The following is a 16412-nucleotide window of genomic DNA, read 5'->3' as shown; positions in this document are numbered from 1 at the left end:
GGCCCCCTTTAACTAATCGAATAAATCATCAATCCTCGGCAACGGGTACTTGTTCTTTATATAGTCACCTTGTTAAGCTGACGGTAATCAATGCAAAGCCTCATTGAGCCATCTTTCTTCTTTATGAACAATATGGGAGCACCCCAGGGAGAGAAACTCGGTCTCACAAATCCCTTGTCTGTTAACTCTTGCAACTGAGCCTTCAATTCTTTTAATTCAGTCAGAGCCATTCTATATGGAACAATCGAGATCGGTGCAGTACCCGGAAACAAATCAATGGCAAACTCTATCTCCCTATTTGGAGGCAATCTAGGCAATTCCTCTGGAAATACATCTGGAAATTCACAGACTATCGGTACTGATTCAAGCTTCAATTCAGACAGCTCAGTATTCATTACATAGGCCAGATAAGCTTCACATTGTAACACCCCGTACCCGAGACCGTTGTCCGAGTCGAACACGAGGTGCTAACCGACTTAATTAATTTACTTTCACAGTCCATAAAAATTTTTCCAGGCAAGCTGGTTACTGCGTCACTGTCGCCTTAAAAATCATATCTTGAGTTTCAAAGCTCGAAAATCAGTTTCGTAATTTTTCCCTGAAACTAGACTCATATGTCCATTTGCACATTTGTTTCTAGAATTTTTGGTCAGGCCAATTAGTACAGTTTATTAGTTAAAGTCTCCCCTAATCCAGGGTTCGACTACACTGACCTTCACGCATTACGAATTGGATATCTCCCTATACAGGGCTTTAATACTGATTCCGTTTGTTTCTATAGAAACTAGACTCAAGGATGAATCTATACATATATGGCATGACTCCTAAGTATCTCTGGTTAATTTATAGTGAATTTCCAAAGTCGGAAGAGGGATTCCAGAAACAGTTCTGGCCCTGTTGTACGAGAACCTAAACATCTTTTAATATACAACTCATATAACCGTTTCGTTTATTCCATATTAAAGTAGATTCATGAAGATTCATTTACATAATTTATTAACTATTTAATTCCATTCCTACAATTGTTAGTGATTTTTCAAATCCACACCACTGCTGCTGACAGCATCTGCCTTTGAGGTAGACTTTACCTATTTCATAATTTCCATGATTCAATTAGCCCTTTTTGCAAACATGGCACAAAGAATGATCATGATTAACCATTCCAATGGCTAATCGTTTCCAAACATTTCCATACCTCTCGACGGACGACATACAAAACGATTATAATGCTATGATCAAGTATACTTAAGCCATTTTCGCATGGCTATCCAAATTTATACAAAATCCAAGGGGTCTATGACCAACAAACGAAAGAGTAGTCCTATACATTGACCAAAATATCCTCTCACTACTAGTCTATTCTATACATGCCATAAGATATTCCAAAACGTAGCAGTACCAAACAGTGAGTAGTGATAGTGTGACTAGTTGCTGACGATCCCCGAGCCTGTAGCTTCCAAATGAGATCTATAAAACAAAGGAAACAAAGTACACGGAGTAAGCATTAAAATGCTTAGTAAGTTTCAAGCAGTGTCAACAGATAACAATCAACTTATAACATAATTGTTCGTATTTTTACTTCACTCTTCCTTCGGGCATACCAACCCTTTTTCCGAATATGCACGTCTCATCATATGTAATAGGCAGATAAATTCTCACTTGACGGTGACCTCTTATGATCATAGGTGCATTACCTATTTTTACCTGACTTTCCACATTGACCAAATGCACAATAATCATAGAACAGTCTTATTGCTTTACTCACATGTGCATCACATGACGACCTTGTGATTTAGTCTAAGTCAAACTTAAGTATAATCACAAATACATACCTGACCAACTTAACGCATTGAACGTATTTATTACTAATTGTCACTGTGAAGTCGCATAATCTTACGCTTTACTTGAATCTTCAGCAAAACCTTTAGTTCGAGGCTTACCCGGACAAAATCTCCACACATAGTCATCGGGTCATTAGAGCTCAGATGTAGTATGAGCACGAAGCCTACGGTCATTAATCAGTGATAATATTCTCGCATAAAGCCTGCGGGGTTTTAACCCGGATATAGTACTGACACAAATGCCCTTCGGGACTTATCACATTTATACACTTCCACATCCATCACTTTGGCCACTCGGCCCTATCACATATATACACTTTCACATTCATCACATTGGCCATTAGGCCTTATCACATATATATACACCTTCTCATTCATCACATCGGCCATTAGGCCTTATCACATATATATACACTTTCACATTCATCACATCGGCCATTAGGCCTTATCACATATATACACACTTTCACATTCATCACATCGGCCATTAGGCCTTATCACATATATACACACTTTCACATTCATCACATCGGCCATTAGGCCTTATCACACATATATATATATCTCATACATATTTCATATTTTTCTTGTACATCAATTTCAGCAATAGCTTATAAGCAACTCAAATAGTTTCATCAAAGTTTACAACAAAATCACATATTCACTACAAGCAGTTTTCCTGAGCAATAGTCACTAAATTGTTTATAACTGGAGCTACAAAACTTAAAATCAATTTCCGTTAATTTTCCCCGAATTTAGACTCATGTATCTTTCATCCATAAAATTTTCAGAATTTTAGGTGTCGCCAATCAATACCAGATTTTTCTTAAAGTTTCCCCTGTTTCACTGTTTGACTAACCTGACCAGTCTTCACTACAAATCAAAATTCTCATTGTACAGAATTCAAAGTATGTTCTACTTGATTTCATTTGAAACTAGACTCATTAAGGAGTCTAAGCATATAAATTTTATCTTGTAACCATTTTTGTACAAATTATAGTGATTCTCTTAAAACCAAACAGGGGATTTCGAAATCATTCTGACACCATCTCACACAACTTTAAATATCTCTTTATAGGAAATTTCCTTACTTACACGGTCTCTTTTATAAGAAACTAGACTAATTAAGCTTTGATTTCATATTTTATTCAGCCTATAATTCCACACCAAACATTTATAGTGATTTTCTAAAATCACGTTACTGCTGCTGTCTTGAGCAAATTATTACAATTTGCTCTTAAATTTCAAGTCCAAACACTTAGGAACTTACCATTTGAGTTTAAGACATATCATGGCCACATCATATCTTATTAAATCAACTCATTATATCCTATTATAGTTGAATTTACTCAACATTTAATCACTTAAAACTTACCTCGGAAGTTGCCGAACGATTCTGACTGCTATTCAATCACCTCTTTCTTTCCCTTATCCAACTTTGATCCTCTAGGCTCTTGAGCTAGATCAAACAATTTACTTCCCAAATTAAACATAGTCATCGACATCCATATACATTTTATACTAGCGAAATGTACCATCAAGATATACTTTACTCAAATAATTTACATTGGCCGATCATGTATAATGTTTTGTAACTTAATAAACTTATCATACATTATGTATTCATAATATTTGTGCAGCCAATTATCCATGGTCATACACACACAATCAAAATAAATACCAAATTTTCATATCCTTTAGGCCCTAAGCGAATACACTTGTCACGTTCACCTACATTTTTCAAGTACAACATTCTCATATTCGGCATTAGTATCAAGCATAATAGCTAATTCTTCCCACCATTTCATCAATGCAATCATACCATCACAAATCAACTTAAAATAACCATATCTAATAATCAAATACCTATAGCATTGCACATTTCTCACATAGCAAGTACAACTAAATTCATTATTAATATATATATATATATATATCTAAACACTTAACTACAAGATTTAATCACCATTATCAAATCATAAAACAACTTATAACCATCATCTATATTTACTTCACATAAACCGAAATAACCATTACATCATCTTTAAAACACTTAGCATTTTACTCATTTAATCAAGCCAACTCTCAAGACCATTCCATCACACAAATTATACCATAAATCATACTTACAATTTCAGTTAATGCATGACCGAAACTCACCATCATCAACATCATTATCAAACCAAAACCAAAACACGTCTATCATCCGTATACCAAGCTTACCAAAACAAACTACTATGAGTTTCAAGAATCATTCAATACATACCTCATTCTAGCTATCTTCTAAGCCAAAAATCAAGGCAACCAAACTTTCTTCTTTCTTTCCTTTTTTGGTCAAGAGGAACAAAGAGGATGAAGCCTTTTTTTTTTCTTCCGGTAGTGCGGCAAGATGGGGAAAAGAAGGATGACACACCTTGTTTCTATCACTCTCCCATTCTTTTAATTATTCTTTCTTCCATACTATAAAGCCATTAACTATTGTCATGCTAAAATAAAATGCATATAATATCTATCAACCATCATTATGGCCGGCCACTAAATTAAAAGTGGTCTATTTGACATGCAAGTCCCTCATGTCAATAACTCATGCATTATTTGGCCACTTTAAATTTCACCTATCACATTTTCAAGTCCTATCACATGGGTCCTTTCTTATAAATTAGCACCTAATTGATAAAATCAAGGCACAAAATATTCACACATACAAATTCCACATACAATAAGCACAGAATATAACATCTAATTATTTTTGTGACTCGGTTTTGTGGTCCCGAAACCACTTTCCGACTAGGGTCACATTAGGGGTGTCACACACATCCTTTCCTCATGTATTTCTGTGCAGACATGTGCGAAATCGCCATAGGCATTTTATTTGATTCATCTGTTTCAACCCACAGAGTTTCACCATTTTCACATTTCAACTCTAGTGTTTTCTATTTACAATCTACCTTGGCATCATACAATGTCAACCAGTCCATTCCCAAAATAACGTCAAACTCATCAAATGGTAACAACATTAGATTAGCCGGAAAACAGTAACCTTGAATCATTAATGGGCAATTCTTGCAAACCTTATCAACTAGCACATATTGGCCTAAGGGGTTCGACACTTTAATCGTAAATTTAGTAAACTCAACAAGCAACTTTTTATTAGATACTAAATTCATACAAACATAGGAATGGGTAGACCCAGGATCAATCAATGCAATAACAATAGTTGCATAGAGAGAAAATGTACCAATAATCACTTCGGGAGACAATGCATCCTATCGGGCACGTATGGCATAAGCTCTAGCAGGCGCTCTAGCTTCTGATCTCGCCACTGAATCTTTCATTACAGTTTTACTACTAGCTCAACCTCTAGTATTTCTCGGTGGTCTACTTCTGCTAGCACTCTGAAATTTTTCTTCTTTAACTTTCTCCAGACAGTCTCTAATAAAATGCTCGCGAGAACCACACTTGAAACAAGCTCGGTCGTTTCCCCAACACTCACCAAAATGTTGGCTGCCACATTGCTGACATTCGGGCTTTCTAGATCACACATTACCCACACTTGCCACTAAAGTAGCTTGAGCTTTAGACCCTGAATATGCCCTACCACGATCTCTGTGTGAATCCCCAGCTGAAACTGTCATTCGAGGGTTTGTCTATTTGGACCTCTTTGATTGAGATTGAAATGACTTGCTTATCAGCCTCTTTCTGACATCTCGAGCCTCAATAGCAGCTTTTCTTCTTTCTTTGTTCAATTCTTCGGCTTTAAGAGCTCGGTCAACCAATACTACAAATTCTTTCAGCTCCAAAATTCCCACAAGCACTTTAATGTCCTCATTTAGCCCATCCTCAAACCTTTTACACATAATGGCCTCGGTGGACACACATTCCTGGGCATACTTGCTGAGCCTTACAAATTCGCGTTCATACTCTACCACAGACATCTTGCCCTGCTTCAATTCAAGGAACTCCTTCCGTTGTTGATCAATATATCGCTGACTTATGTATTTCTTTCTGAATTATTCTAAGAAGAAATCCCAAGTAACCCTTTCTTTTGGCACCACTGCTACCAAAGTCTTCCACCAGTGGTAGGCTGAATCTCTCAAAAGTGATACAACACATTTTAAGCACTCCTCAGGTGTACATGAGAGATCATCAAATACACGGGTAGAATTTTCAAGCTAGAGCTCTGCTTTCTCAGGATCATCATCGATCTTTGCTCTAAACTCTTCGGCCCATTATTTTCGAATCTTGTCAACCGGAGGCTTGTTCATTCTTACCAAATCTATGCCTTGAGCAGCTACAGGACCGTTTGAGGTATGGGAGGGGGTGGAGGAGGTTGAGCATTTGGGTTTACTCGAATAAACTCAGTATACCAATTGTTCATCATTTGGAGAAAGGCATCCCAAGCCTCATCTCCTTGTCTCAATGTCTCAGGTCTATTTTCTACAGGCGCGGTCCCTTGTGCGGGAGCCGGCGCATTGCTAGCAGCATCATCAGTCACAGTTCCATTAGGATCCATTACTATATTAAAACAAAACACAGTTCAGAATAATCAGGAGTCACCACACTATCACAGTATATTTATGGCATGCATAGCTAGATTTTTACACACACTATATTAGTCCGAGAACCGACTAAACCATAGCTCTGATACCACTAAATGTAATGCCTCTTACCCGTGTTCCACATCAAAACAGGGTACGAGGTATTACCAGCTCATAATATATATCATTAAACGAAATCGAAATAGAAATATGTCATTCAAATAGATAATGTATCATTATAACATATGTCTTGAACAATATTAGCCAACTTCAATGGCTTATACAAAATAATTTGGTTAAATAATGTAGCCAATATTTTAAACCTAGGCAATTATGACACGTAACAAAATAACGAAGCCTACTATACATGCCATAATTCAAAAGAAATGTTTAGTTCAAATACCCAAAAGTATTAATAGTGTGGCAGATCTTCAACGATCCTTAACTCCCGAGCAATGCCGGATGACACTATAAGACAAAAGAGAGAAAAGAAAGTAAGCTTATATAGCTTAGTAAGTAAGTATATAAATAATAATTAAAGAATCTAATATGTTTACACATTAACTCAAGTGTATCTACTTTTAATTTCAATATTTACTCCACTTTGATTGAGCTGTCTCTCCTACGTCATGTTCACTAAATAAATCATAACTCGAGTTACAAAACTCGAAATTCAAATTCGTAAAATTTTCATGAAACTATACTCATTCAAATTCTAGAGTTTTTGGTCCAGCCAATTAGTACAGTTTATTATTTAAAGTTTCCCCTATTATACAGCTCAACTGATCTTATCTCTGTTCACTACGAGTTGAATTTCTCCCAGTACACAATTAAAATAGCCATGAAACATGTTTAATTTAAAACTAGACTCAATAAGGAATCTATACATATAAAATATATTTCTTAATTATTTTTGTAAAATATTTAATGATTTATCAAAGTCAAAACAGGGGATCACATAGTCAATCTGAACAAGTCACACACAAATATAAATATCTCAAAATATAGAGTTCCTTTGCTTGCTCTGTTTCTTTTATATGAAAATAGACTCATTTAGCTTTAATTTCATATCTCATTCAGCCTCTAATTAAATTTATACTATTTTTTGTGATTTTTCAAAATCATGTCACTACTATTGTCCAAAACAGTATTATTGCAAATTCACTCTTTCACACTTTCTTTGTATTAACCTCACTTAGCATACATATCATAATTCATTTTCACCACATTTCATACATCACAAGTATAAGTCCATGATTACAATGCCACCGTAAAATTATCCCGTTGAACAATTCGGATCAATCCTCGATACTTGATGGTTTCAGCACACTGCCCCACTATCATATTTCATATAATTCGGCTCTCTTGTACACATGGTGTACACTTAGTACCACCCATGTGACCTAGCTACATTTATCTCTCTCGTAGCTCTCTTGTCTACATGGGATACATCCCGTTTCACACATGTGACCTAGCTACTACATAGTATCTCGTAGCTTTCTTATACACATGATGTGCACTCAGCACCATACATGTGACCTAGGTATGCTCTATCTATATTATTCAATCTTTCTGAATGTTCAACCGAGATTTCTCTCTCTATTACTTATTTCCATTCCTCCAATAGTCGATTTATGTTTCAAAATTAGCTAAAATACATATAATAGGCTGAAATATAAAAATGTAAATGAAGTTAATGTATTATTTACATACAAACTTACCTCGGTGCAAAATATAGAAATTTTGCAATTTAGTCCAAAACATTTTCCTTCCCCCGTTTGAGATCGATTCCACACCTTTCTTGATCTATAACAACACATTTAGCTCATTTAACACTCATACTATTTATTTCAATCCAAAAATCAAATTATGGAAAAATTACATTTTTGCCCCCTAACTTTTACAAAACTATGATTTTGCCCCTAGGCTCGAGAATTTAATTTCAGCCCTTATTATTATGTTTTATGACATGCTGATCATTTTTCCCTTCTATGACAACATTAAATTCTCACTCTAACACATAGTTTTGAACAATAGGTATTTTTATCGATTATGCCGTTTTGCTCGTTTTCGCTAAAAATCGCTTAGAAAAGATCGTTCTCCTAACTTCAAACATTCATATTCTACCATCAAACATCAAAATACATGCATATCATTCATGGGTAAAATTTTAAACATAAAACCTAGCTCAAAATAATGGTAGAAATAGGTAGACCGAGCTACGAGGATTTTAAAAATGTAAAGAACATTAAAAACGGGGATTGAATGCACTTACTATTGAGCTTGAAAGCTTGGGAAAAACCCTAGCTATGGAGAACATGTAAGTTTCGGCCAAGATTGAATGAAGATGAACACATTTTTGTGTTATTTTTCCCATTTTATTTCATTTAATATACAAATGACCAAAATACCCTTACTACTAAACTTTCTTAAAATTCCATCCATGTCCTAATTTTTGTCCATATAAAGTATAATGGTCTAATTTCCATTTAAGGAACTCTACTTAAAACCCCCATTTCAATCAAGTACTTTATGAACTAGAACACACATTTTTTTACCTATTTCAATTTAGTCCTAAATATCAAATTAAACACCCAATCGATAAAATTTCGCAACGAAATTTTCACACAATTATGAAATCATAATATAAATACTAAAACTTAATCAAAATAGTTTCTTTCAACCTCAAATTTGTACACGTACACTTAAGCATCTGCTTGTCCTCAAGCAAAATCCTCAACTCATAATCAAAATAAATTCTTCTCAACTTATAATTTCTATCGATAATATCTCAAAATAATCCATAAGTAATCATACATTGAAAATTCAACTGAAAGAACATCAAAGTTTCAAACATTCCAAGTTGAGTATTTTATCATGAAAACATAGGTGTCTCCCCTCGTTTAAGTAATTACCTTTGATTCAAAATATCACAGAGTTTCACATCCTCACTAAAGATTCACTCAAATCACTCGAGCTGTTTAAGGACAGTAAATGAAGCACTCAATATTCAATAATAAAGAGTCATTACCATAGGCTTGCATGAAAATCAAATCTCCACCACTATAAATTGAGATGAAACATCAATCAAAAGGTCTTTAAAGGGGTTGTAACGTGGCTTTGGTTAGGGGGTGTAATCACAAGCTGAAAGAAAAGGTTAGAATCGAGATTGAATTGAAAAACTGGCTAACTAGAAAAAGTAATTAAATATCAATTGCGTACAATAGAGCTTTTTCTTAGAATATGGAATTTAACTTCTTTAGCTCAGAAGATCACTACTACTAATATGTATACATGTATATATATATTTTTTGGAACAAGTCAAATTACAAAATAGAATAAAACATAGCTAAGCAACTATTCCAACACAAATCTCGAAAAAAATAGGGATCAAATTAATTTAGGGGACTTCAACAATAAGAAGTTATGGGTTAATATTAGAGGTAAATTAATGAATGAGTTGTTAGGCTCAAGGGGTTCACTCAGGGTTAATTGTGAAGGTAGGCTTTTATGGAGTGAGTGGGTTGAAACTAAGTGTCTTTATCATTTTGATATATCAAATCAAATGGTGTGGTCTTGACATGCATAATCAAGAAAGTTCTAGAATAACAATTCAATACTAACACACTCATAATGAAAGTGGGCATGAAAGAAATAATAGATGCTCTAAAGGCTCAAGATCTCACAAAAATTATGGCTTTTTGATGTTTAAACTTGTGAATTCCAACTCAAACTAATACCTAAACTTGGGGAAGCAACCTAAAAGTTTTTAATTCTTCAAAAATCAACTTATCATGCTTGACTCTCTAATGTCTTAAAGTTTAAACAATCAATGCATAAATGCCTATGTTTTAATTCAAGATATACCAATAAACATTATAGACTAATTGGAATTCATTCTAATAATGATACGAGAAGATTGTATGAGAATAAAACAAAATTCAAGGATTTTTCTAATATAAAAGACCCCCCACACTTAAGATGTACATTGCCCTCAATGTACAAAGATAGATATTTGAAAAAGATAGATATATAAGGGAGAGAAGTGAAACTTCCTAAATGATGAATGAATTCCTTGAATTGGTGTTTTGGAGAATAATCAGCGTGAGAGTGGAGGAGGATACTCCGGTGGTGGTAGAGGTTCATTAGTCCATAAGTCATGCGCCAAAACAATATTATATCTAGTGGTAGCTATGGTCATGGTTGAGCAGGACATGGCAGTCGTGGAGAACTTTTCCCGGTGGAGTTTTTAGTTCTTATGTGATGATGAGCTTAGTAGCTCTTTATAACTGTGACAAAATCAGGAACTTTTTAGGAAGTATAAGGAAGCATTTTTACTCGCAATGGAATAACCGAAGTTGATAATTGTAAAATAAAAATTATAAAATCTAATAGAAATAAGCTTAAAGAAAAAATAAAAAGTAGTCTTAAAATAGAATAAAAATAAAAACATAAAGTATAAATAAAAGTTTTTAAACATCTTCATCGCTAAGTGGTTCGCGAGGTGGGGGTAGCGATGAGATGTGGAAGTGCTGAAAAATCTGCTGTAATGTAGCATCAATGTTATCGAAGCGCTGAAAACACTGTTGCTCGAATCGGGTAAGGCGCTCAGAGATGTCAGCATATGAAGCCGCTGCATGAACTGGACGAGAAAGAAGTGGTGGTTGAGATGATGGGTCCTTGTGACGTGGAGGGACATCATCAGTAATGTCCTCAGGGTCTCCCTCCTCGGCTGATTGGGTGAGGCAATACTGAGGAGGATGGGTTCCTCGGCAATTCTCGATCATCCTCATATGTAACACGCTCATGATCCCTTGTGGAGACATCTGGCCAATGAGAGTGAGGGAGGATGATTAGGCCGCTGTGTTGAGGAGCCCGAAGTGTCGTGCTAGTTGAGTTACATAGCGGCCAATAGAGATGAACCCCCTCCGATGCCGCTCCGTCTGATGTTGAATGGCGAGGACAATGAAGTAAGCAAGGTCTATGACATGCCCTTGCGACATACACCATAGAAAGTAGGCGTTGTGAGTGTTGACGATGCCAGTGCTCCCTTGCCTTCCTGTTAACGTGTAAGCCAATATGGCGTGTAAGTACCTCAGAGATAGAGGGAGACCCGATACCTTGGAGCGGCTAAGATTGTAAGAGGCAGCACAGGGGATGAGGCCATTCCAACACCGTAAAGGAGAGTGATGGATGTGTCGATTGAGAGCGTGGAGTTCATTCTCCTCCATGAACTCCTCAGTGTAAAGGCCCAGTGTGGTTCTGAACTCTGGGACGTTCAATTTGCAGACTAGACCGCCAAGGAAAAATTGGATTGTTCTCGGGTTATCAAAGTAAGCCATCACAGTCTGAAGATGGAACGTTGAGCAGAGTTCCATCGTGAGTTCGAGATATGTCAGCTCGACAATCTCAAAGAAAACCCCCAAGGATCGGTGGTGAGGAGGGCCCAAATTGCATCCACGAGTTAGATTTGTTCTAGTGCAGCCCAGTCTATACAGCGGCCCACTTCCAAGGGTTGGGCCCGTCGAATCTGGAAAAGTTCTTCTTGGGGCCTAATGGGGAACTGCAGGAAAGGGTGACAAATTTTTACAGTAGGACCCGAGGAAAATGACGCTCCCTTCCTTTTCTTTGAAGTAGGGATGGAGGCTTTCTTTCCTGGTGAAGACGATATGGTATACCTGCAACCAAAACCATTGTTTTGTCGTGATGAATGTTTAAGGTAAGATGAAAACAAATTCAAAAGGGCAAAAGTCATAAATTAAAACTAATAATCTCAGTCACAACTACTAGCAAACTTAATCAAAGACAATTAATTTTATGGTGTATCATTAGCATGATAATAGTATGAGTTTCATAAAAAAATGACAAATAATTCTATGTAGCATATTTTATTGATGGAAAATGTCAACCCCAAAGGTATGAGTATTTCTATCATCCTAACCATAAATATTCACTTTAAACGAGTTAAATGGAGCAAATAGATCATGCAATGAGTAAGAACTTCAACATGAAAAAGATGATAACTACTCTAGATACGAAATTTAAGTGATAGAAAGATGAAAATAACATGAAAAATGCAGATTACTATGATAAATAGCATTAGAAATCAGTAAAATAAAAGAAAGAAAAAGTAAACAAATGCTAGAAAGAAGAGAATGAGTGTCAAAAATGGGGTTAGAAGTGGCGCACGGGAGTGGTAGAGAGGCTGTGTGGACTTGCAGCGGCTAGGGTTAAGGATTTTGGGTGAAGGAGATGATCAATAGTGAAAGGAATATATAGATTTTGGGGATACACGACCAGGGGACACGCCCGTGTTCCATAATTTTTGCCCGTGTGATTTGCGAATTTTGAATTTGGGCGCGTCTGACATTTGGCCCAGGCCCGTGTACCTTGGGAGTGTTGGTGCAGACGACCATGTCATACGGCCATGTCTATCTTGGTTCGCTTCTCCCACGCCCGTTTTATTTTGGCAGGTTCACCCACGGTTGCTTGGCACGGGTGTGTCACATGCCCGTGTTAATTTGACAGGTTTAGCCACGGTTTCAAGGCACGGGCATGTCGCATGCCCGTGTTGTTTTGGCAGGTTCGCACATGACCATGTCGCACGGCCGTGGCGATTTATCGTAGCCCGTGCTGGGGAAAATCTTTGCCCTATTTTCGCACGGTCCTAAGCACGCCCGTGTGCTTGGCTGTGTCTGTGTGGTAAACTTGTATTCAAGAGCTCCATTAGTAAGTTAGGTACTAAAATTTAAAGAAGTTAATACAGTTAGTGCTCGGTTTGCCTCCCGAGAAGCAATTATTTATAGTTTAAGCTCGACTTACCTCTCCATTGAATGGTCATGGTGGTTCGAGGAGTTTATACTCCTCATTCCTGCTATGAATCTCATCAAAATAAGGTTTGAAGCGGGTATTGTTTACCTTAAAAGTGCTAAACTTGGGATGACTTACCTCAACTGTACCGAATGGGAAAATGCTAAGTACCGTAAGAGGGATTTCTTCATTCGGTTTGGCAGTGACAATGTAAGGATCTGCGGTATCTAATAAAACTTTATCTCCAACTTTAAGTTGACTTGGAAAGGTATTAAGCTTGTTCTGGCGTAGTTTTGGTTTATCGTGTGTTCTCGGTTATGTGTCCGCCATTCATCTAGCTCCTCAATTTGTAGCCTTCGTTCTTCATGAATAGGTCCTCTACTATTGCTTGAAAATGGCTCATGTACTTCTTTCAAACTCATTTCCTGCAAAGTAGGTTGCACCCTATTATCAGTTTTACTAGAATGGTTTAGACAATCACCTTCAATTTTTGATCTATTGTCGGAATTGAGAGCTTGAAGGGTGATTATTTCGTCTCCCACACGAAGTGTGAGCTCACTTGTGCCAACATCAATAACCGTTTTAGCAGTTGCTAAAAAGGGCCTTTAAAAAATCAAAGGAGTGTTGCTATCCTCCTTTATGTCTAGAACAACGAAGTCAACGGGAAATAAAAATTTATCAATTCTAACTAGCACATCTTCAACCATACCCCTAGGAAATCTTATAGTTTTATCTGCTAATTGAATGCTCATCCTAGTCTGTTTGGGTTTCCCAAGACCTAGTTGTTTAAACATTTTGCAAGGCATGACATTAATACTAGCCCCTAAATCAGCTAATGCATTATTAAAATCTAAACTACCAATTAAGCAAGGAATTGTAAAACTCCCTAGATCTTTCAATTTGTTTGGTAGTTTATTCTGTAGAATAGCTGAGCAAACTGCGTTTAGCTTCACATGCAAAGCCCCACCCAACTTCCGATTATTTGCTAAAAGCTCCTTTAAAAATTTCGTTGCGTTTGGCATCTGTGATAGACCTTCAATAAATGGTAAGTTAATATGTAATTTTTTTAAGAGTTTAAGGAATTTACCAAATTGTTCGTCTGAGCGGTCTTTCCTTGTTGCATTAGGGTATGGCACACGAGGTTTATATTCTGTACTTACCAGCTTTGGGTCATTTTGGCCGACTTCATTCTTTACTTTGCTTACCACTGTTTCTAGCCTTGGTTTTGCAACTAACCCTTCCTCATCTTGAATGGAAATCGCGTTGAGTTGCTCCCTTGGGTTAGATTCAATGTTGCTTGGCAAGCTACCTTGTGGTCATTCGTAATTTAACTTAGCGAGCTGTCCAATCTAAGTTTCGAGCCTCTGGATTGATGCTTGTTGATTTTTGAGTGCTGTCTCAGTATTTTGAAAATGAGTTTCTGACACCGAGATGAATTTGGTTAGCATCTCTTTAAGGTTCGGCTTCTTTTCTTGCTGGTAAAGTGGTTTTTGAAAACCCGGAGGATGTTGTGGCCTTTGATTTCCTTGACTGCCCCATGAGAAATTGGGACGGTTCCTCCAACCTGCATTCTAAGTGTTACTATATGGGTTATTTTGGGATCTAGAGTTATTGTTACTCATATATTGGACTTGTTCCTCCTTGATGCTAGGGTTGAAGGGTTGATATTCTGTGCATGCTCCTCCTCCATTCGAATCGCACCTCATCACTGGATGTACCTGAGTAGAACCACACAAACCGTCAATATTTTTATTTAAGAGTTCTACATGGTTAGATTGCATAGTAACCGCTGCTTTTATCGGCTTTGTGCTCATAACTTGCCACTGATAGTTATTCAGTGACATCTCCTCAATAAATTCGTAAGCCACCTCAGGTGTCTTATTAGTGATAGTTCCTCTAGCGGCTGCATCAATCATATGGCGAGTTAAAGGATTCAGGCCATTATGGAACGTTTGAACCTTTAGCCAAAGCAGTAACCCATGGTGAGGGCACCTTCTTAAAAGGTCCTTGTATCTCTCCCATGCATCGTAGAGTGTTTCTAAATCCATATGCACAAAAAAAGAGATACCATTACGTAATTTGGCTGTTTTAGCTGATGGAAAATATTTTAATAAAAAATTTTTGGTCATTTGTTCCCAAGTAGTGATTGACCCTCGTGGTAATAAGTTCAACCATTGTTTAGCCTTATTCCTTAACCAAAAGGGAAACAACCGAAGGCAAATGGCATCATCAGAAACGCCATTAATTTTAAAGGTATCGCAAAATTCTAGGAAATTTGCCAAGTGAGAGTTGGGATCCTCGTCCTACAAACCATCAAACTGAACAAACTGTTGTATCATTTTAATTGTGTTAGGTTTCAATTCAAAATTATTTGCAGCAATAATAGGTCTAACTATACTTGACTTAGTTCTTGTTAAATTAGGTTTAGCATAATCATACATAGTGCGCGGAGCAAAATTTTGATTAACAGCAATTGTAAGAGGTAGCGGATTTTCTTGGTTTTCAGCCATCTCCTCGATTGTGGTTTGAATATTGTCCTCTTGCTCGTTCTCTGTGTATCTTAAGCTTCGTCTTATTTCTCTTGGGTTTCTGCGAACTGTGCGATCGATTTCACTGTAAAAAAGTAATGGTCCTAACGGGTTTCTTCTAGTCATAAACTATAAGAACCTACCAGAAAAAGGGAAAAAGAAGAATTAGTAATAAAAATTAGAATAAAATTTAAATTGAAGTAAAAGTAAACGGCGCCAAAAACTTGATACGTGATATTCGTGACAGGTTTTAAATATTTATAATGAATCATTCTTGAAACTTCCTTTTTATTGTCTAGCCTAAAAAATAAAAGGGTTTTGTTTATCTAACTAATTAATTAAACTAAGAAATCACAGAAAAGAGATTTGGGGAAAACACTTTTCGAAAAACGATTGAATCTAGACAATACCTAAGGAAAAGTCCACCTAGACTTCACTTGTTATTTGACTCTGAATCAGACGATTTATTCATTTGACTTGATCCGTAGAAATCCCTAAGTTATATTATTAACCCTCTCGAGACTAACAACGTCTAACCCTAGGTTGAATAATTGAAATCTCTTTCTAATTAACTCCCAAGGGTTGCATTAACTCGATCTATGGATCCCCTTATTAGGTTTCACCCTAATTCGGCAAAATCTTGTCACCCCATCTCTAGGCGCGCAATCAACTCTGCTTAATTATGACAAATGTAC

General features: G+C 36.6%; 1 non-coding gene across 1 annotated transcript; it reads left to right on the top strand.

The window, feature by feature from the left end:
- Positions 1–15163: 15163 nt before the first annotated feature.
- LOC128280367 (small nucleolar RNA R71) lies at positions 15164–15270 on the top strand. The gene has a single exon (XR_008270547.1). It is a non-coding gene; the product is annotated as a small nucleolar RNA R71 (small nucleolar RNA).
- Positions 15271–16412: the final 1142 nt, after the last annotated feature.

This window comes from Gossypium arboreum, chromosome 8, assembly GCF_025698485.1.
Source record: "Gossypium arboreum isolate Shixiya-1 chromosome 8, ASM2569848v2, whole genome shotgun sequence".
NCBI classification, from domain to species: Eukaryota; Viridiplantae; Streptophyta; class Magnoliopsida; order Malvales; family Malvaceae; genus Gossypium; species Gossypium arboreum.
This window is presented reverse-complemented; position numbering and strand designations above follow the sequence as displayed.